The following is a 15,088-nucleotide window of genomic DNA, read 5'->3' as shown; positions in this document are numbered from 1 at the left end:
TGCATCGGCAAAATGTAGCTTCGAGACTACCTAACATCAGACTGTGACATCTGTATGCAAGAGGAAGCAGTAACGTTATTTCCAACCGGAGAATACAGGACATCTGCAGTTATACAGAGTGAGTAATCGAAATTTGTGACATAAGCACGAGACATGTAGGTGATGAATGACACCACATGTATATGCTTTAACAGTGTAAATGTGGGACGTTCTAGAGATATGGTCAATACTGCATCGGCAAAATGTAGCTGTGAGACTACCTAACATCAGACTGTGCCATCTGTACGCAAGAGGAAGCAGTAACGTCATTTCCAACCGGAGAATACAGGACATCTGCAGTTATACAGAGTGAGTAATCGAAATTTGTGACATAAGCACGAGACATGTAGGTGATGAATAACACCACATGTATATGCTTTAACACTGTAAATGTGGGACGTTCTAGAGATATGGTCAATACTGCATCGGCAAAATGTAGCTGTGAGACTACCTAACATCAGACTGTGACATCTGTATGCAAGAGGAAGCAGTAACGTTATTTCCAACCGGAGAATACAGGACATCTGCAGTTATACAGAGTGAGTAATCGAAATTTGTGACATAAGCACGAGACATGTAGGTGATGAATGACACCACATGTATATGCTTTAACAGTGTAAATGTGGGACGTTCTAGAGATATGGTCAATACTGCATCGGCAAAATGTAGCTTCGAGACTACCTAACATCAGACTGTGACATCTGTATGCAAGAGGAAGCAGTAACGTAATTTCCAACCGGAGAATACAGGACATCTGCAGTTATACAGAGTGAGTAATCGAAATTTGTGACATAAGCACGAGACATGTAGGTGATGAATGACACCACATGTATATGCTTTAACAGTGTAAATGTGGGACGTTCTAGAGATATGGTCAATACTGCATCGGCAAAATGTAGCTGTGAGACTACCTAACATCAGACTGTGACATCTGTATGCAAGAGGAAGCAGTAACGTTATTTCCAACCGGAGAATACAGGACATCTGCAGTTATACAGAGTGAGTAATCGAAATTTGTGACATAAGCACGAGACATGTAGGTGATGAATGACACCACATGTATATGCTTTGACACTGTAAATGTGGGACGTTCTAGAGATATGGTCAATACTGCATCGGCAAAATGTAGCTGTGAGACTACCTAACATCAGACTGTGACATCTGTATGCAAGAGGAAGCAGTAACGTTATTTCCAAGCGGAGAATACAGGACATCTGCAGTTATACAGAGTGAGTAATCGAAATTTGTGACATAAGCACGAGACATGTAGGTGATGAATGACACCACATGTATATGCTTTAACAGTGTAAATGTGGGACGTTCTAGAGATATGGTCAATACTGCATCGGCAAAATGTAGCTGTGAGACTACCTAACATCAGACTGTGACATCTGTATGCAAGAGGAAGCAGTAACGTTATTTCCAACCGGAGAATACAGGACATCTGCAGTTATACAGAGTGAGTAATCGAAATTTGTGACATAAGCACGAGACATGTAGGTGATGAATGACACCACATGCATATGCTTTAACAGTGTAAATGTGGGACGTTCTAGAGATATGGTCAATACTGCATCGGCAAAATGTAGCTTCGAGACTACCTAACATCAGACTGTGACATCTGTATGCAAGAGGAAGCAGTAACGTTATTTCCAAGCGGAGAATACAGGACATCCGCAGTTATACAGAGTGAGTAATCGAAATTTGTGACATAAGCACGAGACATGTAGGTGATGAATGACACCACATGTATATGCTTTAACAGTGTAAATGTGGGACGTTCTAGAGATATGGTCAATACTGCATTGGCAAAATGTAGCTGTGAGACTACCTAACATCAGACTGTGACATCTGTATGCGAGAGGAAACAGTAACGTTATTTCCAACCGGAGAATACAGGACATCTGCAGTTATACAGAGTGAGTAATCGAAATTTGTGACATAAGCACGAGACATGTAGGTGATGAATGACACCACATGTATATGCTTTAACACTGTAAATGTGGGACGTTCTAGAGATATGGTCAATACTGCATCGGCAAAATGTAGCTGTGAGACTACCTAACATCAGACTGTGACATCTGTATGCAAGAGGAAGCAGTAACGTTATTTCCAAGCGGAGAATACAGGACATCAGCAGTTATACTGAGTGAGTAATCGAAATTTGTGACATAAGCACGAGACATGTAGGTGATGAATGACACCACATGTATATGCTTTAACAGTGTAAATGTGGGACGTTCTAGAGATATGGTCAATACTGCATCGGCAAAATGTAGCTGTGAGACTACCTAACATCAGACTGTGACATCTGTATGCAAGAGGAAGCAGTAACGTTATTTCCAAGCGGAGAATACAGGACATCTGCAGTTATACAGAGTGGGTAATCGAAATTTGTGACATAAGCTCGAGACATGTAGGTGATGAATGACACCACATGTATATGCTTTAACAGTGTAAATGTGGGACGTTCTAGAGATATGGTCAATACTGCATCGGCAAAATGTAGCTGTGAGACTACCTAACATCAGACTGTGACATCTGTATGCAAGAGGAAGCAGTAACGTTATTTCCAAGCGGAGAATACAGGACATCTGCAGTTATACAGAGTGAGTAATCGAAATTTGTGACATAAGCACGAGACATGTAGGTGATGAATGACACCACATGTATATGCTTTAACAGTGTAAGTGTGGGACGTTCTAGAGATATGGTCAATACTGCATCGGCAAAATGTAGTTTCGAGACTACCTAACATCAGACTGTGACATGTGTATGCAAAACGAAGCAGTAACGTTATTTCCAAGCGGAGAATACAGGACATCTGCAGTTATACAGTGTGAGTAATCGAAATTTGTGACATAAGCACGAGACATGTAGGTGATGAATGACACCACATGTATATGCTTTAACAGTGTAAATGTGGGACGTTCTAGAGATATGGTCAATACTGCATCGGCAAAATGTAGCTTCGAGACTACCTAACATCAGACTGTGACATCTGTATGCAAGAGGAAGCAGTAACGTTATTTCCAACCGGAGAATACAGGACATCTGCAGTTATACAGAGTGAGTAATCGAAATTTGTGACATAAGCACGAGACATGTAGGTGATGAACGACACCACATGTATATGCTTTAACAGTGTAAATGTGGGACGTTCTAGAGATATGGTCAATACTGCATCGGCAAAATGTAGCTGTGAGACTACCTAACATCAGACTGTGCCATCTGTATGCAAGAGGAAGCAGTAACGTCATTTCCAACCGGAGAATACAGGACATCTGCAGTTATACAGAGTGAGTAATCGAAATTTGTGACATAAGCACGAGACATGTAGGTGATGAATAACACCACATGTATATGCTTTAACTCTGTAAATGTGGGACGTTCTAGAGATATGGTCAATACTGCATCGGCAAAATGTAGCTGTGAGACTACCTAACATCAGACTGTGACATCTGTATGCAAGAGGAAGCAGTAACGTTATTTCCAACCGGAGAATACAGGACATCTGCAGTTATACAGAGTGAGTAATCGAAATTTGTGACATAAGCACGAGACATGTAGGTGATGAATGACACCACATGTATATGCTTTAACACTGTAAATGTGGGACGTTCTAGAGATATGGTCAATACTGCATCGGCAAAATGTAGCTTCGAGACTACCTAACATCAGACTGTGACATCTGTATGCAAGAGGAAGCAGTAACGTAATTTCCAACCGGAGAATACAGGACATCTGCAGTTATACAGAGTGAGTAATCGAAATTTGTGACATAAGCACGAGACATGTAGGTGATGAATGACACCACATGTATATGCTTTAACAGTGTAAATGTGGGACGTTCTAGAGATATGGTCAATACTGCATCGGCAAAATGTAGCTGTGAGACTACCTAACATCAGACTGTGACATCTGTATGCAAGAGGAAGCAGTAACGTTATTTCCAACCGGAGAATACAGGACATCTGCAGTTATACAGAGTGAGTAATCGAAATTTGTGACATAAGCACGAGACATGTAGGTGATGAATGACACCACATGTATATGCTTTGACACTGTAAATGTGGGACGTTCTAGAGATATGGTCAATACTGCATCGGCAAAATGTAGCTTCGAGACTACCTAACATCAGACTGTGACATCTGTATGCAAGAGGAAGCAGTAACGTTATTTCCAAGCGGAGAATACAGGAAATCTTCAGTTATACAGAGTGAGTAATCGAAATTTGTGACATAAGCACGAGACATGTAGGTGATGAATGACACCACATGTATATGCTTTAACAGTGTAAATGTGGGACGTTCTAGAGATATGGTCAATACTGCATCGGCAAAATGTAGCTTCGAGACTACCTAACATCAGACTGTGACATGTGTATGCAAGAGGAAGCAGTAACGTTATTTCCAAGCGGAGAATACAGGACATCTGCAGTTATACAGAGTGAGTAATCGAAATTTGTGACATAAGCACGAGACATGTAGGTGATGAATGACACCACATGTATATGCTTTAACAGTGTAAATGTGGGACGTTCTAGAGATATGGTCAATACTGCATCGGCAAAATGTAGCTGTGAGACTACCTAACATCAGACTGTGACATCTGTATGCAAGAGGAAGCAGTAACGTTATTTCCAAGCGGAGAATACAGGACATCTGCAGTTATACAGAGTGAGTAATCGAAATTTGTGACATAAGCACGAGACATGTAGGTGATGAATGACACCACATGTATATGCTTTAACAGTGTAAATGTGGGACGTTCTGGAGATATGGTCAATACTGCATCGGCAAAATGTAGCTTCGAGACTACCTAACATCAGACTGTGACATGTGTATGCAAGAGGAAGCAGTAACGTTATTTCCAAGCGGAGAATACAGGACATCTGCAGTTATACAGAGTGAGTAATCGAAATTTGTGACATAAGCACGAGACATGTAGGTGATGAATGACACCACATGTATATGCTGTAACAGTGTGAATGTGGGACGTTCAAGAGATATGGTCAATACTGCATCGGCAAAATGTAGCTTCGAGACTACCTAACATCAGACTGTGACATGTGAATGCAAGAGGAAGCAGTAACGTTATTTCCAAGCGGAGAATACAGGACATCTGCAGTTATACAGAGTGAGTAATCGAAATTTGTGACATAAGCACGAGACATGTAGGTGATGAATGACACCACATGTATATGCTTTAACAGTGTAAATGTGGGACGTTCTAGAGATATGGTCAATACTGCATCGGCAAAATGTAGCTGTGAGACTACCTAACATCAGACTGTGACATGTGTATGCAAGAGGAAGCAGTAACGTTATTTCCAAGCGGAGAATACAGGACATCTGCAGTTATACAGAGTGAGTAATCGAAATTTGTGACATAAGCACGAGACATGTAGGTGATGAATGACACCACATGTATATGCTTTAACAGTGTAAATGTGGGACGTTCTAGAGATATGTTCAATACTGCATCGGCAAAATGTAGCTTCGAGACTACCTAACATCAGACTGTGACGTGTGTATGCAAGAGGAAGCAGTAACGTTATTTCCAAGCGGAGAATACAGGACATCTGCAGTTATACAGAGTGAGTAATCGAAATTTGTGACATAAGCACGAGACATGTGGGTGATGAATGACACCACATGTATACGCTTTAACAGTGTAAATGTGGGACGTTCTAGAGATATGGTCAATACTGCATCGGCAAAATGTAGCTTCGAGACTACCTAACATCAGACTGTGACATGTGTATGCAAGAGGAAGCAGTAACGTCATTTCCAACCGGAGAATACAGGACATCAGCAGTTACACAGAGTGAGTAATCGAAATTTGTGACATAAGCACGAGACATGTAGGTGATGAATGACACCACATGTATATGCTTTAACAGTGTAAATGTGGGACGTTCTAGAGATATGGTCAATACTGCATCGGCAAAATGTAGCTGTGAGACTACCTAACATCAGACTGTGACATCTGTATGCAAGAGGAAGCAGTAACGTTATTTCCAAGTGGAGAATACAGGACATCTGCAGTTATACAGAGTGAGTAATCGAAATTTGTGACATAAGCACGAGACATGTAGGTGATGAATGACACCACATGTATATGCTTTAACAGTGTAAATGTGGGACGTTCTAGAGATATGGTCGATACTGCATCGGCAAAATGTAGCTTCGAGACTACCTAACATCAGACTGTGACATGTGTATGCAAGAGGAAGCAGTAACGTTATTTCCAAGCGGAGAATACAGGACATCTGCAGTTATACAGAGTGAGTAATCGAAATTTGTGACATAAGCACGAGACATGTAGGTGATGAATGACACCACATGTATATGCTTTAACAGTGTAAATGTGGGACGTTCTAGAGATATGGTCAATACTGCATCGGCAAAATGTAGCTGTGAGACTACCTAACATCAGACTGTGACATCTGTATGCAAGAGGAAGCAGTAACGTTATTTCCAAGCGGAGAATACAGGACATCTGCAGTTATACAGAGTGAGTAATCGAAATTTGTGACATAAGCACGAGACATGTAGGTGATGAATGACACCACATGTATATGCTTTAACAGTGTAAATGTGGGACTTTCTAGAGATATGGTCAATACTGCATCGGCAAAATGTAGTTTCGAGACTACCTAACATCAGACTGTGACATGTGTATGCAAAAGGAAGCAGTAACGTTATTTCCAAGCGGAGAATACAGGACATCTGCAGTTATACAGAGTGAGTAATCGAAATTTGTGACATAAGCACGAGACATGTAGGTGATGAATGACACCACATGTATATGCTTTAACAGTGTAAATGTGGGACGTTCTAGAGATATGGTCAATACTGCATCGGCAAAATGTAGCTGTGAGACTACCTAACATCAGACTGTGCCATCTGTATGCAAGAGGAAGCAGTAACGTCATTTCCAACCGGAGAATACAGGACATCTGCAGTTATACAGAGTGAGTAATCGAAATTTGTGACATAAGCACGAGACATGTAGGTGATGAATGACACCACATGTATATGCTTTAACAGTGTAAATGTGGGACGTTGTCGAGATATGGTCAATACTGCATCGGCAAAATGTAGCTGTGAGACTACCTAACATCAGACTGTGACATGTGTATGCAAGAGGAAGCAGTAACGTTATTTCCAAGCGGAGAATACAGGACATCTGCAGTTATACAGAGTGAGTAATCGCAATTTGTGACATAAGCACGAGACATGTAGGTGATGAATGACACCACATGTATATGCTTTAACAGTGTAAATGTGGGACGTTCTAGAGATATGGTCAATACTGCATCGGCAAAATGTAGCTTCGAGACTACCTAACATCAGACTGTGACATCTGTATGCAAGAGGAAGCAGTAACGTTATTTCCAAGCGGAGAATACAGGACATCTGCAGTTATACAGAGAGAGGATTCGAAATTTGTGACATAAGCACGAGACATGTAGGTGATGAATGACACCACATGTATATGCTTTAACAGTGTAAATGTGGGACGTTCTAGAGATATGGTCAATACTGCATCGGCAAAATGTAGCTGCGAGACTACCTAACATCAGACTGTGACATCTGTATGCAAGAGGAAGCAGTAACGTTATTTCCAAGCGGAGAATACAGGACATCTGCAGTTATACAGAGTGAGTAATCGTAATTTGTGACATAAGCACGAGACATGTAGGTGATGAATGACACCACATGTATATGCTTTAACAGTGTAAATGTGGGACGTTCTAGAGATATGGTCAATACTGCATCGGCAAAATGTAGCTGTGAGACTACCTAACATCAGACTGTGACATGTGTATGCAAGAGGAAGCAGTAACGTTATTTCCAAGCGGAGAATACAGGACATCTGCAGTTATACAGAGTGAGTAATCGCAATTTGTGACATAAGCACGAGACATGTAGGTGATGAATGACACCACATGTATACGCTTTAACAGTGTAAATGTGGGACGTTCTAGAGATATGGTCAATACTGCATCGGCAAAATGTAGCTTCGAGACTACCTAACATCAGACTGTGACATCTGTATGCAAGAGGAAGCAGTAACGTTATTTCCAAGCGGAGAATACAGGACATCTGCAGTTATACAGAGTGAGTAATCGAAATTTGTGACATAAGCACGAGACATGTAGGTGATGAATGACACCACATGTATATGCTTTAACAGTGTAAATGTGGGACGTTCTAGAGATATGGTCAATACTGCATCGGCAAAATGTAGCTTCGAGACTACCTAACATCAGACTGTGACATCTGTATGCAAGAGGAAGTAGTAACGTTATTTCCAACCGGAGAATACAGGACATCTGCAGTTATACAGAGTGAGTAATCGAAATTTGTGACATAAGCACGAGACATGTAGGTGATGAATGACACCACATGTATATGCTTTAACAGTGTAAATGTGGGACGTTCTAGAGATATGGTCAATACTGCATCGGCAAAATGTAGCTGTGAGACTACCTAACATCAGACTGTGACATCTGTATGCAAGAGGAAGCAGTAACGTTATTTCCAAGCGGAGAATACAGGACATCTGCAGTTATACAGAGTGAGTAATCGAAATTTGTGACATAAGCACGAGACATGTAGGTGATGAATGACACCACATGTATATGCTTTAACAGTGTAAATGTGGGACGTTGTCGAGATATGGTCAATACTGCATCGGCAAAATGTAGCTTCGAGACTACCTAACATCAGACTGTGACATCTGTATGCAAGAGGAAGCAGTAACGTTATTTCCAAGCGGAGAATACAGGACATCTGCAGTTATACAGAGTGAGTAATCGAAATTTGTGACATAAGCACGAGACATGTAGGTGATGAATGACACCACATGTATATGCTTTAACAGTGTAAATGTGGGACGTTCTAGAGATATGGTCAATACTGCATCGGCAAAATGTAGCTTCGAGACTACCTAACATCAGACTGTGACATGTGTATGCAAGAGGAAGCAGTAACGTTATTTCCAAGCGGAGAATCCAGGACATCTGCAGTTATACAGAGTGAGTAATCGAAATTTGTGACATAAGCACGAGACATGTAGGTGATGAATGACACCACATGTATATGCTTTAACAGTGTAAATGTGGGACGTTCTAGAGATATGGTCAATACTGCATCGGCAAAATGTAGCTTCGAGACTACCTAACATCAGACTGTGACATGTGTATGCAAGAGGAAGCAGTAACGTTATTTCCAAGCGGAGAATCCAGGACATCTGCAGTTATACAGAGTGAGTAATCGAAATTTGTGACATAAGCACGAGACATGTAGGTGATGAATGACACCACATGTATATGCTTTAACAGTGTAAATGTGGGACGTTCTAGAGATATGGTCAATACTGCATCGGCAAAATGTAGCTTCGAGACTACCTAACATCAGACTGTGACATGTGTATGCAAGAGGAAGCAGTAACGTTATTTCCAAGCGGAGAATACAGGACATCTGCAGTTATACAGAGTGAGTAATCGAAATTTGTGACATAAGCACGAGTCATGTAGGTGATGAATGACACCACATGTATATGCTTTAACAGTGTAAATGTGGGACGTTCTAGAGATATGGTCAATACTGCATCGGCAAAATGTAGCTTCGAGACTACCTAACACCAGACTGTGACATCTGTATGCAAGAGGAAGCAGTAACGTTATTTCCAAGCGGAGAATACAGGACATCTGCAGTTATACAGAGTGAGTAATCGAAATTTGTGACATAAGCACAAGACATGTAGGTGATGAATGACACCACATGTATATGCTTTAACAGTGTAAATGTGGGACGTTCTAGAGATATGGTCAATACTGCATCGGCAAAATGTAGCTTCGAGACTACCTAACATCAGACTGTGACATGTGTATGCAAGAGGAAGCAGTAACGTTATTTCCATGCGGAGAATACAGGACATCTGCAGTTATACAGAGTGAGTAATCGAAATTTGTGACATAAGCACGAGACATGTAGGTGATGAATGACACCACATGTATATGCTTTAACAGTGTAAATGTGGGACGTTCTAGAGATATGGTCAATACTGCATCGGCAAAATGTAGCTTCGAGACTACCTAACATCAGACTGTGACATGTGTATGCAAGAGGAAGCAGTAACGTTATTTCCAAGCGGAGAATACAGGACATCTGCAGTTATACAGAGTGAGTAATCGAAATTTGTGACATAAGCACGAGACATGTAGGTGATGAATGACACCACATGTATATGCTTTAACAGTGTAAATGTGGGACGTTCTAGAGATATGGTCAATACTGCATCGGCAAAATGTAGCTTCGAGACTACCTAACATCAGACTGTGACATGTGTATGCAAGAGGAAGCAGTAACGTTATTTCCAAGCGGAGAATACAGGACATCTGCAGTTATACAGAGTGAGTAATCGAAATTTGTGACATAAGCACGAGACATGTAGGTGATGAATGACACCACATGTATATGCTTTAACAGTGTAAATGTGGGACGTTCTAGAGATATGGTCAATACTGCATCGGCAAAATGTAGCTTCGAGACTACCTAACATCAGACTGTGACATGTGTATGCAAGAGGAAGCAGTAACGTTATTTCCAAGCGGAGAATACAGGACATCTGCAGTTATACAGAGTGAGTAATCGAAATTTGTGACATAAGCACGAGACATGTAGGTGATGAATGACACCACATGTATATGCTTTAACAGTGTAAATGTGGGACGTTCTAGAGATATGGTCAATACTGCATCGGCAAAATGTAGCTTCGAGACTACCTAACATCAGACTGTGACATGTGTATGCAAGAGGAAGCAGTAACGTTATTTCCAAGCGGAGAATACAGGACATCTGCAGTTATACAGAGTGAGTAATCGAAATTTGTGACATAAGCACGAGACATGTAGGTGATGAATGACACCACATGTATATGCTTTAACAGTGTAAATGTGGGACGTTCTAGAGATATGGTCAATACTGCATCGGCAAAATGTAGCTTCGAGACTACCTAACATCAGACTGTGACATGTGTATGCAAGAGGAAGCAGTAACGATATTTCCAAGCGGAGAATACAGGACATCTGCAGTTATACAGAGTGAGTAATCGAAATTTGTGACATAAGCACGAGACATGTAGGTGATGAATGACACCACATGTATATGCTTTAACAGTGTAAATGTGGGACGTTCTAGAAATATGGTCAATACTGCATCAGCAAAATGTAGCTTCGAGACTACCTAACATCAGACTGTGACATGTGTATGCAAGAGGAAGCAGTAACGTTATTTCCAAGCGGAGAATACAGGACATCTGCAGTTATACAGAGTGAGTAATCGCAATTTGTGACATAAGCACGAGACATGTAGGTGATGAATGACACCACATGTATACGCTTTAACAGTGTAAATGTGGGACGTTCTAGAGATATGGTCAATACTGCATCGGCAAAATGTAGCTTCGAGACTACCTAACATCAGACTGTGACATCTGTATGCAAGAGGAAGCAGTAACGTTATTTCCAAGCGGAGAATACAGGACATCTGCAGTTATACAGAGTGAGTAATCGAAATTTGTGACATAAGCACGAGACATGTAGGTGATGAATGACACCACATGTATATGCTTTAACAGTGTAAATGTGGGACGTTCTAGAGATATGGTCAATACTGCATCGGCAAAATGTAGCTTCGAGACTACCTAACATCAGACTGTGACATCTGTATGCAAGAGGAAGTAGTAACGTTATTTCCAACCGGAGAATACAGGACATCTGCAGTTATACAGAGTGAGTAATCGAAATTTGTGACATAAGCACGAGACATGTAGGTGATGAATGACACCACATGTATATGCTTTAACAGTGTAAATGTGGGACGTTCTAGAGATATGGTCAATACTGCATCGGCAAAATGTAGCTGTGAGACTACCTAACATCAGACTGTGACATCTGTATGCAAGAGGAAGCAGTAACGTTATTTCCAAGCGGAGAATACAGGACATCTGCAGTTATACAGAGTGAGTAATCGAAATTTGTGACATAAGCACGAGACATGTAGGTGATGAATGACACCACATGTATATGCTTTAACAGTGTAAATGTGGGACGTTGTAGAGATATGGTCAATACTGCATCGGCAAAATGTAGCTTCGAGACTACCTAACATCAGACTGTGACATCTGTATGCAAGAGGAAGCAGTAACGTTATTTCCAAGCGGAGAATACAGGACATCTGCAGTTATACAGAGTGAGTAATCGAAATTTGTGACATAAGCACGAGACATGTAGGTGATGAATGACACCACATGTATATGCTTTAACAGTGTAAATGTGGGACGTTCTAGAGATATGGTCAATACTGCATCGGCAAAATGTAGCTTCGAGACTACCTAACATCAGACTGTGACATGTGTATGCAAGAGGAAGCAGTAACGTTATTTCCAAGCGGAGAATCCAGGACATCTGCAGTTATACAGAGTGAGTAATCGAAATTTGTGACATAAGCACGAGACATGTAGGTGATGAATGACACCACATGTATATGCTTTAACAGTGTAAATGTGGGACGTTCTAGAGATATGGTCAATACTGCATCGGCAAAATGTAGCTTCGAGACTACCTAACATCAGACTGTGACATGTGTATGCAAGAGGAAGCAGTAACGTTATTTCCAAGCGGAAAATACAGGACATCTGCAGTTATACAGAGTGAGTAATCGAAATTTGTGACATAAGCACGAGACATGTAGGTGATGAATGACACCACATGTATATGCTTTAACAGTGTAAATGTGGGACGTTCTAGAGATATGGTCAATACTGCATCGGCAAAATGTAGCTTCGAGACTACCTAACATCAGACTGTGACATGTGTATGCAAGAGGAAGCAGTAACGTTATTTCCAAGCGGAGAATACAGGACATCTGCAGTTATACAGAGTGAGTAATCGAAATTTGTGACATAAGCACGAGTCATGTAGGTGATGAATGACACCACATGTATATGCTTTAACAGTGTAAATGTGGGACGTTCTAGAGATATGGTCAATACTGCATCGGCAAAATGTAGCTTCGAGACTACCTAACATCAGACTGTGACATCTGTATGCAAGAGGAAGCAGTAACGTTATTTCCAAGCGGAGAATACAGGACATCTGCAGTTATACAGAGTGAGTAATCGAAATTTGTGACATAAGCACGAGACATGTAGGTGATGAATGACACCACATGTATATGCTTTAACAGTGTAAATGTGGGACGTTCTAGAGATATGGTCAATACTGCATCGGCAAAATGTAGCTTCGAGACTACCTAACATCAGACTGTGACATGTGTATGCAAGAGGAAGCAGTAACGTTATTTCCAAGCGGAGAATACAGGACATCTGCAGTTATACAGAGTGAGTAATCGAAATTTGTGACATAAGCACGAGACATGTAGGTGATGAATGACACCACATGTATATGCTTTAACAGTGTAAATGTGGGACGTTCTAGAGATATGGTCAATACTGCATCGGCAAAATGTAGCTGTGAGACTACCTAACATCAGACTGTGACATCTGTATGCAAGAGGAAGCAGTAACGTTATTTCCAAGCGGAGAATACAGGACATCTGCAGTTATACAGAGTGAGTAATCGAAATTTGTGACATAAGCACGAGACATGTAGGTGATGAATGACACCACATGTATATGCTTTAACAGTGTAAATGTGGGACGTTCTAGAGATATGGTCAATACTGCATCGGCAAAATGTAGCTTCGAGACTACCTAACATCAGACTGTGACATGTGTATGCAAGAGGAAGCAGTAACGTTATTTCCAAGCGGAGAATACAGGACATCTGCAGTTATACAGAGTGAGTAATCGAAATTTGTGACATAAGCACGAGACATGTAGGTGATGAATGACACCACATGTATATGCTTTAACAGTGTAAATATGGGACGTTCTAGAGATATGGTCAATACTGCATCGGCAAAATGTAGCTTCGAGACTACCTAACATCAGACTGTGACATGTGTATGCAAGAGGAAGCAGTAACGTTATTTCCAAGCGGAGAATACAGGACATCTGCAGTAATACAGAGTGAGTAATCGAAATTTGTGACATAAGCACGAGACATGTAGGTGATGAATGACACCACATGTATATGCTTTAACAGTGTAAATGTGGGACGTTCTAGAGATATGGTCAATACTGCATCGGCAAAATGTAGCTTCGAGACTACCTAACATCAGACTGTGACATGTGTATGCAAGAGGAAGCAGTAACGTTATTTCCAAGCGGAGAATACAGGACATCTGCAGTTATACAGAGTGAGTAATCGAAATTTGTGACATAAGCACGAGACATGTAGGTGATGAATGACACCACATGTATATGCTTTAACAGTGTAAATGTGGGACGTTCTAGAGATATGGTCAATACTGCATCGGCAAAATGTAGCTTCGAGACTACCTAACATCAGACTGTGACATGTGTATGCAAGAGGAAGCAGTAACGATATTTCCAAGCGGAGAATACAGGACATCTGCAGTTATACAGAGTGAGTAATCGAAATTTGTGACATAAGCACGAGACATGTAGGTGATGAATGACACCACATGTATATGCTTTAACAGTGTAAATGTGGGACGTTCTAGAAATATGGTCAATACTGCATCAGCAAAATGTAGCTTCGAGACTACCTAACATCAGACTGTGACATCTGTATGCAAGAGGAAGCAGTAACGTTATTTCCAACCGGAGAATACAGGACATCTGCAGTTATACAGAGTGAGTAATCGAAATTTGTGACATAAGCACGAGACATGTAGGTGATGAATGACACCACATGTATATGCTTTAACAGTGTAAATGTGGGACGTTCTAGAGATATGGTCAATACTGCATCGGCAAAATGTAGCTTCGAGACTACCTAACATCAGACTGTGACATGTGTATGCAAGAGGAAGCAGTAACGTTATTTCCAAGCGGAGAATACAGGACATCTGCAGTTATACAGAGTGAGTAATCGAAATTTGTG

This window comes from Schistocerca serialis, chromosome 8 (genome assembly GCF_023864345.2).
Source record: "Schistocerca serialis cubense isolate TAMUIC-IGC-003099 chromosome 8, iqSchSeri2.2, whole genome shotgun sequence".
NCBI classification, from domain to species: domain Eukaryota; kingdom Metazoa; phylum Arthropoda; class Insecta; order Orthoptera; family Acrididae; genus Schistocerca; species Schistocerca serialis.
The sequence above is the reverse complement of the archived record's forward strand: the minus strand, read 5'-3'. Positions refer to the sequence as shown.